Below are 21,341 nucleotides of genomic sequence, written 5' to 3'. Positions count from 1 at the left end.
TTTGAAGCTAAACATTAACACATGGCAAGCAATCCTACTCATGTACTGATCACCAGCGGATGTGGCATAAAGAGAGATAAAAGAGGCAAAACCGTGTGCCACACTCAGGGGTTAATGTGGGCCGGTGTTCTGGGAATCTACCTCACAAACCATCCCACCCGTTGTTTCTGCTCACACGCTGCGCATGCGTGTAACACAGACCCCAGATATACATCATTTTTTTAACCCATTGTGAAGATTTCTTATGGTTATGGTTAGTGTTAGGGCTAGGGTTAGGGTTTGTATTAGTCACAAGCAGTGTTGGTCAAGTTACTTGAAAAAAGTAATCAGTAACTAATTACTGATTACTTCCCCCCAAAAGTAATCCTGTTACTTTACTGATTACTTATTTACTTCGTTACTTTTTAAAAACACGATTTACAACCTGAATAGGTGATAAAGCAATAGATCTTTCAGCCCAATTCTACTTTTTCTACATAATTCATCATACAAAATGTAATCAAATGGAAAGGTCCCTTTTTAAAACTTGTTTTATTCGTTTTAATCTTTTAACTTTATGCATCAAGCAAAAATTTAATTATATGCAACATTCTCTGACTGGAAGAAATTTGTTTAATATTTAAACCTATTTTCTGCACATTCCAGCACATAATTTTTTTGTGTGTGTGTTTACACTCACTCTTTCAAATAGATGCAAGTAAAACACAGCAGAAAATAAATAAAATCAAAGACTAGCGGTCCTTTTGCTCTATTTTCACCTGTAAAGCAGGAGTAGGGTAGGCGGAGGTTTACCCTGGTGCAGGTGTGCCGCGGCGGTCAGTGGAAGAATCCACGAGTTTCTCTGTGAATTTCCCATTATGTCGTGGCACCTTGCTTGGAAGTTTAGGGGTTTTTTTTTCGCTGTAAAAAGAAGTTTTCTTCCCACGCACAACGGACACTAATGTTTTTGTCACTTTTTATGGAATCAAACTTAAAGTAAGGTCAGTACTTCCACGCTTTAAACAATGTCACATTTGCTTATGTCACTGTCATGAGACATTCTCGCAAACAAATCACGGTTTTAGTTACGCAGTAACGCAGCGTTCCTACGGGAAAAGTAACGGTAATCTAATTGCCGTTTTTGCAATTGTAATCCCTTACAAGTAACGCGTTACTTCCCATCTCTGGTCACAAGTCACTGTCAAATTATAATATGGGTAAGACGGTTTCTCAGAGCACCGGCCCAACAACCAGGAGTTCTAACGTCCATTAGCATTTAGCATTTAGCATTTAGCTAGCTCCACAAAAAAGGAGCAAGAGGAGCACAAAGGGAATAACGTTTTAAATGGCAGGAAATGTTTCTATCAGCTCAACAAACATCCGCACACACAAACTCTTTGTGTGCAGTTTGTCAGACAGTGTGTTGCTAGCTAAAGGTCCAGTTGCTGTTTTTCACAGGGAGAGAAAAGACAGCTAAGTTCACTCCGAGATGTAGAAAGATGGGACAGGAGAGGAGAGGAAGAGGAGAGGTTATGTTTAAAGGTAAGTACTGCTCATTGATATTTGATAAATTGGAAATTTAAAGCTTACATGTAAGTCCTCGTGTTTTTAAATTAGATATTGGGTCTGTACATGTGACGATGTGGTTTTTCGTATTGTGAAACCTGCTGTAAATCAAACTGAGGTTGACTAACTGTTGTTAAAGATTTCATGAAAATACTCTGCAGGTTAGTGCAGGATAAACACATTAGTTTGCTGTACAGTGATGGATTGTGATGAATAGGCAGTACTCTGCTGGTGTAGAGGATGGAACTCAGGCAGGACAACTCATAAAACGTCTACAATGTAGGCAACAGAAAACAGAGGGGCTCAAGCTGCCAAGGAAATATTCCCCACACCATTACATCACCTCCAGCCTTTTACCGTTGATACAAAGCAGAATGGAAACCTATTTACATGTCATTTACACTGAATTCTGACCCAACCAGACGAATGTCACAGCAGATATAAACTTGTCAGACCAAACAATGTTTTTGCAATCTTCTATTATCCACTTTTGGTGAGGCTGTGTGAATTGTGGTTTTCTGCTACTGTATCCCATCTGCTTCCATTTGTTTCATGTGTTTTGTGTTCAGAGATGTTCTTCAGCATGCCTGGTCATAATAAGTCGTTATTTGAGTTGCTGTTGTTCTCGTTGTTCTTATCTGCTGGAAGCAGGGAGGCCAATCTCATCTGACCTTTGCCACTAACAAGGCATTTTCACCCAGAGAACTTCCACCCACTATTTTCTCTTTTTTTTTGACCAATCTCTGTAAAACATTTTCTGGTTGTTGGTTGTTGAAAAGTTCAAGTAATCCAATCAGCAATGCATGAAAAACTCAGACCAGGCCAACTAGCATCAACAAAAATGTCCCAATCACTTAAATCACCTTCTGAGGCGTGATATGAAATACAAACCATGTCTACATGCCTAAATTCATTGAGTTGCTGCCATATGATTGACTAGTTAAATATTTGCGTTATTACTGAAAAAATCTGCTATATTTTATTGTTATTGTCGTATATAATCTAAACCTCTTTTTAAATCCTCTTCACCATATCTCTGTAATATGCCTCATTTAGTCGGGTTATTATAATTTATGTTAAATCAACTTGTTCTGGTTTTTTTTTTTATATCGGAAGATTCCAGGGATGCTGCTGTTATCAAAGATTGTTTATGGAAAAGTGCTTGACTTATTGTCCAATTTCACACAAAAAAATAGCAGGTAATGGTTCATGAATGCTCTTTTTATTTAAATAAATGTCAGGCCTAATGAAGGATGAAACGAAATATTTTCTCAGACTTTTCCCTGGAGACTTTAAAAGTGCTCGAAGGACTCCTGAGTCCCTGATGCTCACTTTGGAAACCACTTTCTCGCTGCTTCATGCTGAGATGAATGTGATGGCGAACAGACTGTGAAAATGACTCTTTCTGATGTCTGGTGGTTTTTCCTTGTTAATAATAACAAAAGCATGACTTTTCCAAAGTGCTGATAAAGTGCTGGAGTTTAAAGCAGCGTGGTTACATTAGAGAGAACACGCACAATTTTAAACAACCTCTGCGAGAGTGACAGATGACTTCACATGTTGTCAGGATTCGATGGCTACCGCTTCAAAATTTCCATACATGCATGTGAAACATGTTTTTCCTTGTTAATTGGCATCCTCGAAGTTTTACTGGCTCTCCCTCTGTTGCATCATAAAGTAAGGAAGCCCTTTAACAATAGTTTAGCTTTCTAAAAAGCTGTCAGTAAAATGCCCACGCTTTACATGACCGGTGATGCAGATTTTATGGTGCGTTATGCATGGAAAAGCTGCTGTGAACTTGAAAGAGGAATGCTAGAGTATGAGTGAAAAAATAGGAGTAGGCACTATTCTTGTCTCCACAGGGTTAAAATGCCACCAATAAGCCTGGAGGGACAATAATAGCAGGCAATTACTGCTAGCCAGCGCCCCATGCCTCCCACGTCTGAGCACAGCAACATGGACATCCTTTATCTTGTCCACTGGAAATAGCTTGGTGCTTGCCGTGTCTCCTGCTCAATGTTAGGCCCCAGCAGACCCTTGAGTCTCAGCCAACGACAGCTTTGGAAAGTAAACACAGTCTTGCAGCTCCCTTCCCGCCACCTCATACCTATCCTCCCTGGCACAGAGGGCGAGCAGTCATTAATCTAGAACGTAAACAGAGCTACAACAATGCTAAACAATCCCCTGTCCTCCTCCTCGTCTACACCTCTTATCCCTTCCCTTTTCACCCGTCCACCCACCCGTCTCTTCTGGATTTTCCCAAGGCAAGCTGTTGAAGGCAGAACATAAATTGTTTAGAACTTTATTTCTGCTCTAACAGCAAGAGACTAATAGCACGTACTAAGATTGAAATATCTTTAATGACATTTTGATAATAAATAAAATTAACACATTAAGCCATTAAACATGGAGGAGGATGAGACAACAATCTGAGGGAGAATACACAGACTGCTGTGTGGGTGAGCACAACAAGCGGAAATGTCATCAAAGTGCAATGCAATGCTGGCAGTGGTGGTGCCATTTTTTTCATGCATCAGCTGGCTATAATGTCCTGAATGAGAACGTTTAGTATGAACAACCAGATTTTTGGCCACATGCTTCCAGCTCTTTGCAATGTCATCCCCTAAATAAAGTTGAAGAGTTACTGTTTAGAACCAATAGAGGGGATCCTGCACACTTGGCAGAGCTGACTGAGCATAGCGGGAGCTCTGGAGCAGTGCAACACTGCCCAATGTGATGCCTTTGAAGAAGAAAGGAAACTTAAACCTGTTTTTTTTGTTGCTTTTATGGGCCGAGTGGCACCAATTCTTGATCATACCTTTGGCAACCCAAAGATATAAACAGAAGGGGTTTTGTGTGCTGTGTCCTTTGTGGAGGTCTGAAATTGATATTTCTCCTATAAGTAAATGAGTTAAGAACACATCTTCTCGCACTCATGAGTCATACATTCCCACACTAACCCTTTTAACCTGAAAAATGCATCCTGTGGTCTGCTAGCATGTAGACGCATGCAGTATGAATTAGACATGGACATGTTGTGCAAAACCATACTGGGGTGGCTGCAGAGGCTTGAAGCAGTGCTCCTCCCACTACTTGAGTTTCTTCTTGGCCATAATTTGATAGTTTGTTGAAAGAAAATGGGCCGGGACCAGCCACTCATCATCAAGTTTTATTTCTCACCCATCAGCCCCCTCCTTCTCAACGACCAGCTCTCTGTTGCGAGGAATGTCCTTGTTCTTTGTGCCGTCTGTCTTTTGGCTCAGGTCTGTGTTGGCAGATGTCCAGGGCTGCCGAGCTTCTCTGTTAGTTCAGACAATGCAGAAAAAATGATAGATGATAGGCAGCAGGCAGCGTACTGATACAAATCATCATCTTCATCAACAGGCGCTCTGAGCCTGTTTTGTCATGTCAGAAAATCGATTTACTTTTTCCTATTTTATTTATTTATTTATTTATTACAGCTTTGGTGGGGTATTAAAACATATTTTATTCAAAGAGGAGCACAAGCTTGATCTCAGCAGTGACAGAAGGTGGTTATTTTGCCCTGAATTATTTCACTCAGGCAGAGCTTTTGCAAATGAGTCGGGTGTTTCTCAGAACAAGGGCAACAAACCAGATCAATTCTGTTGCCGCCACATCTTTGGCTTCCTGCAATGGTCCAGACAGATCGGCAGAATTACAATTTATTTACAAGTGTCAAAAGACCCTTAAAAATATTGGCAAAACAGAGACTGCAGTGGAGAATTTGTCATGATATAGAGTTGTGTCAGGTGCTGTGTGATGCTAATACTTATACTTGATGCTGCAAACACATTTCAGTGTTTTTTACACATCCAGCAGATATAAAGCAGCATTACCCCTCACTCATAATCCTGTTTGTGGTGCCAAAAACTGTAGTACCTCTAATGACCACTTGGGGCTCCAGGCATGAGTCAGCCCCTGCAGACTCCCATATTAAAATGTCCAACAAGAGAGGAAATAAATGTGTTTACAGCCTGGTATAAAATGTTATAGTCTCTATAGCTAATTTGTGACAGCTGCACACTAAATGAACTTTTACATAACCCACCTATATAAATTGTATTAGCGTTTAAAGATGTGCATCACTAACGTCTCAGTCACATAGACTTGGAAGCTGATTGGTGATCGCCTGGAAAGTACTAATTGATGATGAATATTCCCTGACTGGTTTGTGAGTGGTTGCAGGATTGCTTTGGTTGCCAGCAGATTGCTGCAGTCGCCCATAGTTTGCCTGGCTGCCTATTTTTCTGCAGACACTTGCCAGCTATGTTTTAAGTGGTTCTGAAAGTGTGAAAAGTGCAATGCAAAAGTGTTATGCCTTATTGATGTAACTAACATGATTCAAAAGGCATAACTTCTAATTTGAAGGCGCTTGGTGGTTGCTTAGCTAGTGTTGCAGTGAAGTTGGTGTCTTCCATGGAAGCTACAGGAATTCATAACAATCTTCAAATGACTAAACCACTCACAAGGAAGTTGTTGGCAATGCACCCCCTTTGTCACTGATTTCACTTAGCAACCTCCAACAGCCTCCAGCAATCACTTGCCAAGTGGTTGGGGAATACACATTTTTCCACAGAGATTTGAGGTTTCTAGGGGGTCATCAAACAGGGTTGTGTGACTGATGCCTTATGGCGTGGCCAAAACATTCTAAAGAGGAGATACTGCACTAAGAATTCATGAACTCAAATCTGTGTTTGTGTAACTGTGTCAATACTTCAAAATCACAGTCCACTTCGGCAGGATACATCTGTTTTTTTCAGTCTGTGGTAGCTGCCTGATAACAGAAAGCCCAGATTTACTCGCTCTGCACTGAACTTTAGATGTTTTTGGTCTCGAGACAGAAAGAGCTGACTCCACTGTGTTCACCAGCTCATCAAACTGTGTTTGGCTGTTGCTTGGTACTGAACAGCTAGTGGACGGTGTCAGAAAATTAGAGCTTTGGGAATGAACCAAAAGTTTTAGACGAGGCAGCTTAACAATGAGTTGAAACTCTACAAAACCGGGAATGCTAATTTACCTCCTTCACTCCAACTCTAATCATGAAAGTTTAAAAAGCCAGTCATCTGGTCTCTAAACAGCATAGGTCATGTACTAAGAGCCAATTAAGCCTGCACCTTCAGATATTTCTTAGCAGGAAAGCTGCTCAGCAAACAGCTACTTTGGCTCTCAGTGCTGCAATTAGTGTTCAGAGTGCTGCAGCAAAGCAGCACTGACATAATGTCAGGTGTTGAAGCTGCCGCGCAACATCTGGACCTGTGAGCCGCTGAAGCTACTCCACTGTAATTTGTAAAGGAATGGCAGTAAAAAAACCACAAGCCCGGAATAATGAGGAAAGGTTGGGCTTCTTGTTATCTGTCATTAGTTGACTGAGCCATTCATCTCTCTGGCATGCAAGGGTGAGGAATACAGGTCGGCAGTACCCCAGAGAGCTCAGGAGATGACTTCTGTAACAGTGGTTGGAAAGAGCTACCTCTGTTGAAGGAAGTAGGAGCATATTTAGGGGTGCAGGGGGGAATGGTGGTGTTCCAAGGGCAAGTAGGCCACAGAGACTTGAAACAGTGAGTTTGATGTGTGGTTAGAAGAGCAGCAGTCAGTGTTTGAGAGATATTGATCCAGCTGATAATTGTCTGTGTGAAAGGGCTTTTACAGGCTGCTTCAGGTATTAATGAAGAGCCTGCAGAGTAGCACCGGTGTCCTCATGTTGACTTTGGTTGCTGCCTATGAATAGGAGAAATAAGAGCTTCTCACGGAGATCATTATATCTAAAGCAGTGGATGAAAAAAGCCACTTACATGGCTTCGTTTCTGTCAGCAACAGCCTATTCTGAGCCTTCACTTGAATACATCAGTCTTCACTCCACAGCGCTGCAGAGAGACGTTTGAAACTTTGAAGTAATTTTGTAGAGCTGCTGAAGAGCTTGTTAGTTCTGAAGTGATGTTTTACATGAATTTAAAGGCTGGGCATGAATTCAGTCTAGTTTTGAAGAGTGTACATGTTGCCTCTGACCTTTTTAAAAAAAAAAAATAATAATAATTTTTTTTTAGTTGAGTTAACTTTCACAGTACACATAGGAAACTACTAGAAGTGCAGATTACAAATTTAGACCATTTTGCTGAAAAACAGAAACTGGGAAAACATGGATTCATTATGGATCCTACTTATCCCAAACAATAGTTGAACATGCTGGATGCATTTCCAAAGTTGATCAAATTAAATCAAATTAAATGGGATATTTTATCAGATTAAAGAAAAAAAAATACAACAACCCCCCCAAGCACATCTGTTTTAAAAGCTACCCCCCAGTGGGCTCAGTGGGCAGTAATTGTTTGTGGTTGCTTCATTATTGCTGAATGCAAATAAGAGGAGTGTTCTCACTCTTAACAAGGTTAGAGGGGGGGTGATCAAGTCTGTTCTTCGGCATATTCATTTTCTCTTTGGTTTCAATTTTCACTTGTGGTTTGATCAGGCTTTTGGACACATCTGCATATTCTGCAAGTCTTGGAAAATTGAAGTGTTTTGCTTAAAATCAAGCACAAAGTGACAAAAACTGCAGTTCCTCTAGTGACCACTGGAGGCTGGCTCTAAAACCAAGCCAGTCCCCATAGACCTCATAACACCGTGTTAGAATGTTTAACTTTACAGCAGAAATAATTGTGTTTACATCCTGGTACAAAGACCACTTGGAGAGATCGGTGGATGCTGACAGGCGTCTTGTTACCTTTATAATTTGAGTCATTGGCACCAACCTTAGTGAATTCACCAAGCGAACAAATGAGTGTGTGTGAGGTTTTTCCATGTCGAACCACATTTAGGAGCAATAACTTGAAATAATCATTTTCAGTGTGACTTTATCAGAGTTGTAGGCTTTCATTTGTTCACAGTTGTCTTAAGAATCCAACATATAATTTCAGTGAGGTTGGGCGTGTGGACTTTGCAACACCTGGATTTTATTTTTATTTTTTTTAGCCATTTTGTTGCTTTGCTTGGGATCATTGTCCTGTTGTATGACTCCAGGTTGGCCAAAGCTTTAGCCTTGGCCTCATGTTTGTCTCTAGAATCCTTTTCTATACAGAGCAGCTCATGGTTGACTCAGTGGCTGCAAAAAAAAAATCATAACTCATTACCCCTCCACCATCATGCAAACAGTTGGGTATGAATTATTTGTGTTGATATACTTCAGCCTGTTCTCACTCCCGAGGCATAATATAGTGAGGATTTGTCAAGTCTCAAGGCATTCCTGAGGAAGGCGAAAGGCGACCTTCCGCGTTCTTATGCTACGCACTGGGTTATGGATGAAATCCAGTAGAATGACGCTCCTGCGGTAATACACGTTCCAGCCATGTATTCCAGCCCTAACCCTAACCATAACCTTATCCCTAACCTTAACCGGCACTTTAATGACATTAGATAGTGTTTTCCAAAGCGATTTAAGTTAAACGAACGTGCATGTGTAGATTCATTCCAGACGGTTCTCATATTTCTCCATTTTTCCGATCTCGTAATATAGGGACGTGTTGGGTGCCCGGAAGTCTACTGATGATTTGTCACCTAGCGTAACGCTTTGGGAGTAAGAACGTGTTGTATACTTTTGTGCATTATGGGCATTGTTCCAGAAGTCTTGTCATTTGTTCAGATACGACTTTGCAAACCTAAGCTGTGCTGCCACATTCTTTTTAAAGAAAAGAGGCTTTCTCTGGGTAATCCCCCAGAGGCATAAGTGTTCTATCTTGTTGTATTGTCATGAACTTTAACCTTTAACCCTTAAGATGCTAACTGAGGCCTGTAGAGTCTGAGATGTAGCTCTTGGCTTTTTTGGCTGCTTTAAAGTTTGTCTTGACCTTGAGGTCCCTTTTGCTGGGACATTGACTCTTGGGAAGATGCTCAAGACAAGCAAACTGCCAAAACTTCTGCTTATATAGAGGTACTCAATAGACGTTCATTTTTCAAATGACTGTAGCAATCCACCATCTGCACTAATGACGTGGCTTCTGGCTCCAAAAACAAGATGACAAAAGCCACAATGTGAAAGCGGGACTTTGCTTACGCATGGCTCATGTCACAGTTAACGAATCAAAAGCACGTCGGTCAGGCTTTTAAGTTTAAAGATGATTCTCCAGTGACAGTTTTATTACTGAACCGCACGACAGCCTCAGAGCGTCTAAACATGATTTGAATACGTACATGGGGACTTGATTTCTCAATAGAAGGAAGAGTTCAATATCAGTGCAATTTCAACAGTTATATCAAACCAATGAAAACGGTCTCTCTCTCTGGTGTATCATGCTTCTTGCTTTGGCTTTTCATATCTTTTTATGCCATAACACTTTTTATGAGTCTCAAATGGATAGTTAAAGAGAAACAACTCTGCTCTGTATCTCCAGCTCAAGAGTTTATCATTACAAGAGTTATTATCAGCGGCATTCAACCTTTTAATGCCACAAATGCAGCTAGCTAATATTATTCTTGTTTTTATTTCTCCAGAGTGACTTTCGGAAACATTTTCAAATATTATGTTCCTAAAATGTAGCAAAAATTATGTGAAGAACAGTTTCTTTTAGTATAATTTCACCCATCACCCTCTTGGCCTCCATCCATCCATCCATCCATCCATCCATCCATCCATCCATCCATCCATCCATCCATCCATCCATCCATCTTCATCCGCTTTATCTGGGGCCGGGTCGCGGGGGCAGCAGCCTAAGCAAAGAGGCCCAGACCTCCCTCTCCCCAGCCACCTCCTCCAGCTTATCCGGGGGAACACCAAGGCGTTCCCAGACCAGCCGAGAGATACAATCTCTCCAGCATGTCCTGGGTCTGCCCCGGGGCCTCCTCCTGGTGGGACATGCCTGGAACACCAACCCCAGGAGGCGCCCAGGAGGCATCCTTGTCAGATGCCCAAACCACCTCAGCTGGCTCCTTTCGATGTGGAGCAGCAGCTGCTCTACTCTGAGCCCCTCCCGGATGGCCGAACTTCTCACCCTATCTCTAAGGGAGAGGCCAGCCACCCTTCAGAGGAAGCTCATTTCCGCCGCTGGTATCCGCGATCTCGTTCTTTCGGTCACTACCCACAGCTCGTGACCATAGGTGAGGGTAGGGACGTAGATCGACCGGTAAATTGAGAGCTTCGCTTCACCACGACGGACCGGTGCAGCGTCCGCATCACTGCAGCCGCCGCACCAATCCGTCTGTCGATCTCCGGCTCCCTTCTCCCATCACTCGCAAACAAGACCCTGAGGTACTTGAACTCCTCCACTTGGGGCAGGAACTCATCCCCGACCCGGAGTGGGCACTCCACCCTTTTCCGGCTGAGAATCTTGGCCTCTTGAGAATGAATTATTATAAACTGACTGTTTTTACCTGTTATTTTGGGTTTTTCTCCCTGAGTGCTCAATTGTCAGTTTTACATTCTTTGTAACTTCCTGTCAGATCACTTTTTTTCTTTTCAACCATGTCATACTTTTTGCAAAGCAAGTTGAAGCTCCGCCCCGTTGGAGTTCCACCCAAATAAGGTTTATCCTCATTAATAGTGGAGTACTTGCACAAGGCTTTTAAAACCACAGATGCTCTGAGTTGGGATAAGTGCACAAGTCTAGCATAAGCATGAAAATTAGAGAGGCAAATATCATTATTCATTATCGCGCGAACAGGTGTGAAATGTGTGTGTTTAGTTAGTTTGTTTGCTTGTTTTAATCAATTTTAAATCATGCTTTTTATTTGTTTTTGTTTCTAATGTTTCTGTAAAGCACTTTGAATCACCTTGTTGTTGAATTGTGCTATACAAATAAATTTGCCTTGCCTTGCCTATCCTTGCCATTAGTATAACTCATACATGGAATTGGCTTATAGCTTATATCAACAGATTTTTCTCACAGACGGCTGGGCTGAGGAGGACTTGCCTCTCTGTTCTTTTGGCACGTTTCAGCTGTGCACCACAGCTTCAAGCCTGAGGCTTTGAAACATCCACCTCGCATTAAGAAACTGCCCTCTCTGACCTCTGGGAAGGCCAGCGTTGACACAGTTATGCTCACACAAAAGACCAGCTGAATGGAACAGGTGAAAATGGGGCAGCTTTGGGTTTTATTGAGTGCACAGAGAGAGGAAGGGGAGGCCACTTGTTGTTTTCCTTTCACAGCGCTTGGTTCTCGTCACAGAGCAGTAGTGCTTTAACTGTCAGATTAGGATTTCCAACCGCAGGCCCAAAGCTTCTTATGGGAGTAAAGTGTGGTGGTTTGTCACGTATTCTGGTCATACTAATGGTGAATTAGGATCATTAGTGAGGCATCAGAGGGTTAAAGGTTAGGGGGGAGACTGGTTTTAGCTGGAGATGGTACAGACTTAACTGTTATGGCAGTCTCTCTCTGTAGAAGCAAATTTGGGTTACAAAAAAAGGCTGTTAATATTGCACATCTTTCATATTGTCAGCAGAACCTTGTACGTGTATCCCAAGGTGCCACGGTAAAAGAAAATGATTTTTTTGACAGAACAGTTTAAGTCTGGAGAACCCATGGGGTCAAATTCTGGGCTTTTGAAGGCAAATGTTCAATGTTTGAATGCATTAATTTCCCTCTGGGAGCTTGTGCAGAGCAGTATATTGGCATAGCTGTAAATATATATTGTTAAAATTGTGCACTTTTGGATGCACAGCTGAGAAGAGGTACAGTTCACTCCTGTTTCTATGTGGTGCTGTTCCCAAATCTGCTCTGCATTCTGCATCTGTCCCATGCTTGTTGACTTCACCATTAGTTCATCTGATTTAGCTTAATAAAGTATTGATCAGGTATTGGTGCATGCCAGCAGCACATATCAAAGCTGACATAAAGAATCAGTTATTCATCCTAGTTTGGATCGTTCAGCAGCTCCCAGAGTGGCTCGACATTATTTCTATTATGATATATTGAAAGACATAAATCTGTAAAGTTGTTTTTTTTTTTAGTGTGCGTGTGTGTGTGTGTGTGCGTGTGTGTGTGTGTGTGTGTGTGTGTGTGTGTGTTATGTGAGAAATTGACCCAAATGGAAGTATATAAAATGAATATCAGACGATTTCATACAGAAGCTGAAACTTTTATCCGAGGTCTGCAGTGGCTTCATACAGCAGATGACCTGCACAGCCTGGGTGTTCAGTTCCCACGTGAACAGTGAAGAGTTGTCTTCTATGGCTTAATTACAAGAGTGGGGGTTGTTTTGGCAGGAACAAATGTGGTCTTTCTTTGGGTCTCATTTTCAGAGAGCTGTTGTCATTTTTTTTAAAACCTAAACTTAATAAAATCTAAACTGCATCCAACAGCATAACTTAAAAACATCTCACTGAAAATAGTACAAACATGTATTTATGCTTAACTAAGGTAGAAAGGTCGTGTGCCAAAAATGAGATACAATAAGAGTGAAAAAAGTGATATCTTGTTGCTTCTTCTTCTTTCAGCTGCTTCCTTTAGGGGTCCCCACAGTGACTCATTTGCCTCCATCTCACCCTGTCCTCAGCATCCTCTTCTGTCACGCCAGCCCTTGCGTGTCCTCCTCCACCACGTCCATGAGCCTTCTCTATGGGCTTCCTCTTTTCTTCTTGTCTGGAAGCTCCATATTCAACATCCTTGTGCAGTACCAGAGTTCCTCCCTTGGGACCCTGTCATATGCTTTCTCTTGATCTACAAAGACATAACTCCTTCTGACCTTCTCTATACTTCTCCATCAGTACTCTCAAATCGAGCATTGCACCTGTATTGCTCCTTCTTGGCAAGAAGCCGTACAGCTGCTCAATGATCACCACCTTTCTTGTTAACCTTGCTTCAACAACTCTTTCACATAGCTTCATGTTATGGCTCATCAGCTTTATTTCCTCCCTAGTTGCCACAGTTCCGTGCGTCACCCTTGTTTTTGAAAGTGGGCACCAGTACACTTATTCTCCATTCACCAGTTTTACTTAACACTCTCCAAGATTGTGTTAAGTTAAATAAAGGATGTCAAACATGAGGCCCGGCTGTGCAGAATTGGCCCAGCAAAGACTCAAATCAAGCCCCACTAGTTTTGGACTTTTTACTGCATATTTGTTATTTGTTTGTTTGTTTTTTCAATTAATACATGGTTTAAAAAAAGAAAAGACAATTTTCTGTGAATTAACTAATTTACCATCTACTATAGATATTTTGGGGATTTGTTTTTTTTATTTTTACAATGGATACATGATTAACAAAGAACATTTTTTAAAAACCTTTAAGTTTAGTAATTACTGGACAGTTTCCAGAACTTTCTCTGTAATTTTAAACATGTATTTCTTGCAATTTAAGCACAAAGGGCTGTGACAAGCTTCTTTAATATACTACAGAAGCGTTTCTGTATTTTGTAGAAAAATCTGAGATGCTGAAATTACACTGCCTTTTCTTATATTAAGACAGATTAAGGAGAGTTTCTATTGTGTTTACTGGATACACTGGACAAATGAGGGGTGCACAACCACAAGTATCGCCCCCTGGTGACCTTTAAAAGGAATGCAGGATTAAGGCACTTTGCCTTTTTCTGATCTGGAAGCTGGATCCATTGTTTATACCGTCTATGACTGATATGCAAGCAGCAACAACAACATGCCACTTGAAGCCCCCGGAGAAAGCTTTGAGTTAGTGCGATAGATTCAGAGATCAAACACCAACTTTCTGCATTTGTTTGCCTTCTTTGGTTAGTCTGTAGCAACAAAGCTACTTGGATCGAGGACGCCCGTCTCTCACATTTTCTTGGTTTGCAGATGAGTGGCAGTGACACTCATGGGTAACACTAGCAGTGATTTAACATGACATTAGAAATAAATAGAGATGCAGTTCTGTCCTACTATTAAATTCACTTTGATCTGTCTGAAGCATAATTATTTCAGTGAAGACACCTGATAACAGCCATTCAATGGGCTGATAACATTTTGTGTGAGATATTTTAAAAACACAAGGAATGAAACGTCTGCTTTTTGTGTTTCTTGCATCTTTCCTAGTTCCAAAAACTGGGTGTTGGAAACTTTATTCATGATCTGTTTGTATTAAGAGAACAATAAGCACTGCTACTTGTAATTCTCCGGCTTCAAAGGAGATCTTCGTAGCTGTTCATTATCAGCTGAAATGGAAATCTTCGCTCGTACAATTAGAGTCACCCTGACCACGAATCTCTGTCAGTGAAATGCTTCAAATGTAAATGCAAAAGATGAAGAAAAGGCTTCATCTCTGGAGCTGTGCAGTATATGGAAATACATGACTCTGATTATGAATTATTCATGTTTCTCTACAAACTGAGAACTTTAAAAAACTGACTTAGTGCTGGGATTTATTTCTCTTTAGTGACATTATATACCGCTTTGATTCAGTCTCTTGCAGTCTTTAATTTCAGCTGCAGAACGCTTTTAAAACTTCAGTCTCGTCATAGTATTCTTTAAAAGATCAATCAGTCCTCTTCTTAAATCTCCGTTGCCTGCTAAATTAGTTTTCACTTGTGTGGCCACAATGAAGACATGTACTTTGTGATGACTAATTCTCTAGAGGTGCTTTCCATTCAGCTTTTAATTACACAGTACCTGTTCCAAGCCCTGTGCTCCCAGGGGAATCAAAGCACTGGAGGGCAGGAAGTTTTTAAGGTGTAGACTGGCTTCTGATGAGTCAGTCATGACCCCAAGGCTTCCACTTCTCTTGTAAATTAGCCTTAAGAGGCTTGAGCGGCCAGAAGCTCCCTGCCCTGCAGCATTTGGCGTCAATGGGACATTAATGAGCACCAAGGTGCCCTAGGGCTCAACCTCACACAAAAGACTCCACACTAATAAGGACCAAAAAACATTCTTTATATTTGTGGGTTGTTGTTGTTGTTGTTGTTGTTTTTGTTTTTTTTTTTCAGCAGGACTGAGTAAGTGGGTTCCCTGTTGCATTAAAGCACAGCAGTGTGACAGTGGAACAAAATATTTTAAGCAAAGGTCATGCAGTCTGATTTTAGCCTGAGGAACTCAGGAAGAAAACAGAAGAATGAAGGATGAGTGGAAGTAAAGAAAGACAGAAAAACATCTGACTGAATTTAGCCAATGGCTTCTGTCTTTGACTTGATACTTCAAGTATCATTAGTAGTAGTAGTAGTAGTAGTAGTAGTAGTAGTAGTAGTAGTAGTAGTAGTAGTAAGGGAAAAACAAGGGACTGTGCAGGGTTAGAGTGCAGGATGGACCATGGGGGGAAGATACTTTATGATTTGTTGAGTCCGCAGCCTCAGCTCCACTGCGCTGCATCACATGAAAAATTAATTATAAAATATATTAAACTCCCAAACTCAAATTTAAATACCCTTTGACCCCTGACGTCCTACTCTCGAGTATTTGATTGTCATAAAAACTGCATGCAGCCATACACGGTATGAACTGAAGTAGGGGTGGGCGGTATAAACGGTATACGGTAGAAACTATATAAATTTGGCCAATGGTAGAGATTTTGACTATACCGCTCTACCGCGATAGCGCATGTTGATGGCGTCATCAAGCTGCGCCTGTATTGGTCGAAAGCATCGCAGTGGCTGCAAACAACATCATCTGCAAATTATGCCGGGCGACAGTAAAAGCAAAGAGATGAAGCACTTTTGGAATATGGGGAAAGCCAAAAACTGCGATTCCTCCACTTCCGTACCATTGATTCATTAATGCTGAATTCTCTCGCAGCTGCTCTATTCCCATGTTGTTGCAGTATATTAATCACTAACCTCGTATTGTGGATGGATTATCTCAGTTGTTCTCCTGACTGAAGTTTGGTCCGTTTATAGGATCCTGCCATGCGATTACATTTGTCCCTGACCACCAGGAACCCTCACGTTAACTTTTATAGAGTGGAAAAAAGTTAGCGTTCATCCTTCAGCTTCACTGTGCTAATGTTATGCTAACGTCGCTGTTTTGCTAGCGATCACGTAGCACACCATTATATACCAGCTAGTCTAACCCTACAAAATGTCACCGGTATTTAGTTTTCTGTCTTCATTTATGTTGGAAGTGATAGCAGAGCTGTACGTTTACAGTTTTTCAGAAATCTCTCAGTCAGAACATGCTATATCATGTTTAGGTGGAAACTAGCGAGCTAACTTCCGCTAACTTCCTGCTAACTTCCAACTCCATTAAATTTAATAGATTCTGTTTTCATGGATGCCTGGATGTTAAACTTAATTGTTACACCTGGTAAAGCAGCAACGCTGATCATTTTATTAAAGGTGAAAGAATTGAGACAGTTTTTAACTCTGTGATTCTGCAGTGTTCGTTTGACTTTGGGACCTGAAGCAGAGGGAGTTTTGGATTATTCCGCGACGCTCCTGACTACGGCAGCCGTAATGCTCCAGCAATCCATCAAACGGTGCGCCTTCATAGCTCTCTAAAGTCGTACTAAAACATTTTTGACAGATTTCTGTGCGTCGCGTAACACATAAAATCGGTTTGAGGTGAGTAAGCACAACCAGAATTCATACATAGGGCACACTGTCGATTTTTGAGAAAATTAAAGGATTTTAAGTGTGCCTTATAGTGTGTAAAATAGGTTATACAGAAGAAAAGAATATATGCGATATATATCGTTACCGCACATGCTTGAAATTATACCGTGATATGGATTTTAGGCCATATCGCCCAGCCCTAAACTGAAGTTTAATATTAAGACTGGAAGCAGGGGATGCTGTTTAACTTACATAAAACTCTCTAATTAAGGGAACGGACATTCAAAATTCACAGGGAATTATTTGACATCTCTGGAATGAATCGGTATGGTTTTTGTAGACTAGCTTTATTGTACAATAGCATATGTTTTATTGCAATAACTACAGCACCAATCCAGCTTATAGGTAGATTACTGTTAACTTCTGGTGGAGGTTGTGCTAGTGTACTAACAGGTGCTGGGGAAATAAAAGAAGAAATATATTTTTCAAAACAAATAATCTTAACATAATTTCATGGCTCTTTGTAATGTCTTTAAATAGGGGAGCATTCCTTTCTATTATCATTAATTAAATATAGAGAAAAAGGTTATGTGTCCTCCAGCAGTTTCCTCCTGGGTGTATGGACAATCTCCAGCTCCTCTCCTGTCTGTGCTTCTGTGCAAATTAAATACCACCCAATGTGTAAATTAGTGTTTGGTGTTGGCAGACAAGTATTTCACACAAGCTTCATGAGACTAAATTCAAGGCTGTTGCGCCTTTCTGTTAATACCAAGTTGAACTATCCATGCTTCTCTCTAGCTTCATACATAAAGGAATTCGTTAAAATGTTGTGAAACAAACCATTTATTATTTCTGTACCTTTAGTTATTCTGTGTTTTCTCTCACAGAGATTAAAATTGGAAAAATAATACAAATATCATAAGGTGAAAAATGTAAAAGAAGTCAATAAATAGAAAGTTGTGAAGCTAACAGGTCAAATTTGAATAGTTGTAGCTAGCTTGGAATTTTCATTTTTTCAGGTTGGCTGAGGAGAGAAGGATAAATAGCAGAAAAGAAAAGAAGACCACTAACCCCACTGGGGTAGTGGGGTTTTCTAAATTGGTGTGAGGTGGTTGTCTGTCTCTCTGTTAACCCGGTGTCACATTGACAGCCTGTCCAGGGTGTACCTCGCCTCTCGCCCTATCGTAGCTGGGATAGGTTGCGGCCCCCTGTGACCTTATAAGCATAAGTGGAAGAGAAAGGATGGCTAAATGGATTGAAGGAAAGAAAAGAAAGGGAAGGAAGAAAGGAGGGAAAGCTAACAAGCTGTGAGCCTGAACTATAGCACTTCACTGGTTTTGCTCTCTCTTCTTACCCAAGCCCCATGCAGGGAGGGGAGGATTTAGGAAGTCAACCAGACCCGAGCCCCAACAGGAGACCTGGATAGCAGCACTGGGAGGGCAGGGGATTGGAGGGGCATTGTTGTTGGGCTTCAACTGTATTTTATGTGTGTCTAAAAGCAAGTGAATGAGGCAGGAGGAGCTTTTCTTCCTATGCTGTGCTCTTGTGAAGGCTGGGATGACAGTAGGCGAGAGGGGGAGATGCTGCCAGACGAAAAGACCCCACACATCCATTTTGTCCTTATCAGACACGACTCTGCTCCTCTTCCATCTGTTACCTGAGATTGCCTTTTTGTAATGATGCTCTTTTTCTTGTCGATGCGTTTATGTCTAAAAAAAGGCACAAAAGCAGAGAGTTGTGGTGTAATTTGTGTTGTGACAATGGTGGAAGACGGACTCAGATCCTCTGAGCACTTAGTCATGCTTTCATTCAAGGTGTGAGTTCAATAGAAGAAGCTTTTTTTTGTTCCAACAGGTATGTTAAAAGAACTAATTATAAAAACACAGCTCCAAACAGCCACAAGAAGGCAAGTTTGGTAAGATACAGTCGCCATAGCAACTCGAACTTGTCAACTGCATGGCTGCAAGGACTGCTGGGAAATAAAAACATGTTTTTGCTTATTGCAGCATCATCTAGTGTTAAAATGACAATTTCAAGAAGGTCAAGTGTCGAGTCGGATCACGTACCTCCATTCTTCAGCCTGCTATTTTGAGAGTGCTCGCATCATCAAGTATGGCTACATGAAGCGCACCACCCAGATGGTGTGCTTTTAACAGTCAGAAAGTTGAGGGCAGAATGTACCAACCAATTTACGGCCGAGAGGAGGATATGTTGTCAGTGCTGATAATGATGATGGTGCCAGTCGTAGATATGTCGCTGAAAGGGGCAGATTTTTTCCGGGTACTGAATGTGTGACTCGTTATGAGCCATTTGGTCCCTGTGCAGTTGTAGTGAAAGCTTCGTTTGCAGGGCCGGTGCTCAGTCAGAGCCTTTTACACTGGGTGGGTGTTGGACTGTGCCATGGCCCCCTTTGTCAGTGATTCTGCTCATAACTTTTATGGACAGAATTTCTAGGTGCAGGCAAGAGATCATCTGTACTTGTTGTGGGATGGCTGTAGCTCAGGAGGTAGAGCAGGTCATCAGCTACTTGGAAGGCATGTAGTTCAATCACTGGCTGCTCCAATTTGCATCCCCTTGGGCAAGATACTAACTCCAAGTTGCTCCCTCTGATGCATCTATTGAGATATCAGTGCGTGTGAGACATGTTAGACAGAAAGCACTTAAGCATACAAAAGTGCTTGTGTTAATGGGTGAATGAGGGATGATGTATAAAGTGCTTTGAGTGCTTGGGTAGAGTAGAAAACTGTTATATAAAGAACCAGTCCATTTACCATTTGAGATGTTTTGGGCATGTCCCACCTGATGGAGGCCCCGTGCAGACCCAGGACACATTACAGAGACTATATCTCTCCTTCTTTTATTTCTCTCCAAAAGAAATAAAAGACAAAGATAGGAAGATGAAGATGAAATAAATAACAATAAATACATTTTTGGAAGGAAGGAGAAGAAGACTTGTTTTCAAAGAGAGTAAAGACGTGAACAAAAAGAGACAAAACAAAAGGAAAGTAAGGGCAAGAAAAAGAAAAGAACCATGAAAATGGTGAAAGCCCTTAAGTGAAGGGGGATTCACTGAAGAAAAGTACCTGTAAAGAGGAGTACACTGTGATAAGGAGAGTAAATGACGAACAAACATCTGTAGAGTAGATAAAATATTTACATCTGACGGAAGGAGGACTTTTGCTGAAGCGTGCGCGCAGTGTGTTTTTGTTTACACTGTGCACTGTCCTTGGCTTTGAAACCACTCCTATATATATTTAAGAGCACAGCCCTGCGGAGGATTTTTGTCTTTGCGTCTCTCCAGTGCGACCGTGTCTCTGCGGGCTGACAAGGACTCACAGCTAAAACTGTCAGAGCTCCTGAATAAGTCGAGGGTGACCTTCACAAACTACGTCAGACTAGAACAATGGTGCTCCGTTAGAGCTGTACATCAACAGTGTGTTAGCGAGGACAGGGGTGCACTGACAGTGAAAGTCAGAGGAGGGAAATGGACATTTTATCTGAGGTTCTGATGTCCAGATGGATCCACTGCAGCACCACAGATACAGCTTTAAAGCACAGAAGTCAGAAAGGGCCTGCAGGAAAATGAACTGCAGTGATTCTTAATGGCAACTTGAAATAGAGTTGATTCAGAGTTAAAGGAGGCACACAGTCATCGCTCTGTGAAGCCTTAAATTTCAATCTGTTATGTCTACAGATTCAGATTATATTTTAACATAAGACCCTAAATCTGCAAATATCTTTCCTTCTTTCACTCCCTGCTTCATTTTTTTTCTTTTCCCTTTTATAACAGTTCTTTATTTCGACACAGCCTGTTTTCCTTTTTTCTGTCTGTTCCTGTCTTCTTTCCTTTTATTTAAAGTCTGCTCCATCATTCATGTTTTATTCCTTTCATTTCCTGTTCTGCTTTTGTTCTTTGCGTATGTCTTCTGTTTCCTCATTCTTCCTTCCCCCAATCTTTACCCATTTATTTGTTCTTTCCTTTGTTTGTTCTTCACTAAAGTAGAATTTTCATTGGCATTTATATTTTCTCATATTTTTAAATGATTAAATACGAATGAAAAGCCTCGGTTTGTGTTTGCTCAGTCGTATATGTACATTAGAGTATTTGAGGCACAGCTGAGCTTCGCAAGCTTCCAGCAGATCCCTAAGTAGCTTTAAGAGTCTCAGAATGCATTAATCTATGAAAACAAAAAGTCTGGTGTCAAGGTGTAAGATTTTAAGATTTGTTTTCTAAAATTGCAGTGTACGTCATTCAATAATTGGTAACATCTCTTTTTCAATTTAAAAAAAGCATTACCTTTTACATTATCGCTGAATAGTTGGTACAACTAGGGATGCTTGGAGCTGATGTGCTGTGCAAA

At 41.2% G+C, this 21,341-nt stretch overlaps 1 protein-coding gene and 1 long non-coding RNA gene across 3 annotated transcripts in view; both read left to right on the top strand.

Moving 5' to 3' along the window:
- The window catches only part of fras1 (Fraser extracellular matrix complex subunit 1), a 308,187-nt gene that overhangs the window by 30,412 nt on the left and 256,434 nt on the right, over window positions 1–21,341 (top strand). The gene's annotated exons all lie outside the window — the stretch shown is intronic.
- Window positions 551–21,341, top strand: part of LOC143421535 (uncharacterized) — a 56,406-nt gene continuing 35,615 nt past the window's right edge. The window contains exons 1-2 of the long non-coding RNA XR_013101210.1: window positions 551–980; window positions 1,438–1,521. This is a non-coding gene — a long non-coding RNA (uncharacterized LOC143421535). The remainder of the gene's footprint in view (window positions 981–1,437; window positions 1,522–21,341) is intronic.

The sequence above is a fragment of the Maylandia zebra genome, linkage group LG12 (genome assembly GCF_041146795.1).
Source record: "Maylandia zebra isolate NMK-2024a linkage group LG12, Mzebra_GT3a, whole genome shotgun sequence".
NCBI classification, from domain to species: Eukaryota; Metazoa; Chordata; class Actinopteri; order Cichliformes; family Cichlidae; genus Maylandia; species Maylandia zebra.
This window is presented reverse-complemented; position numbering and strand designations above follow the sequence as displayed.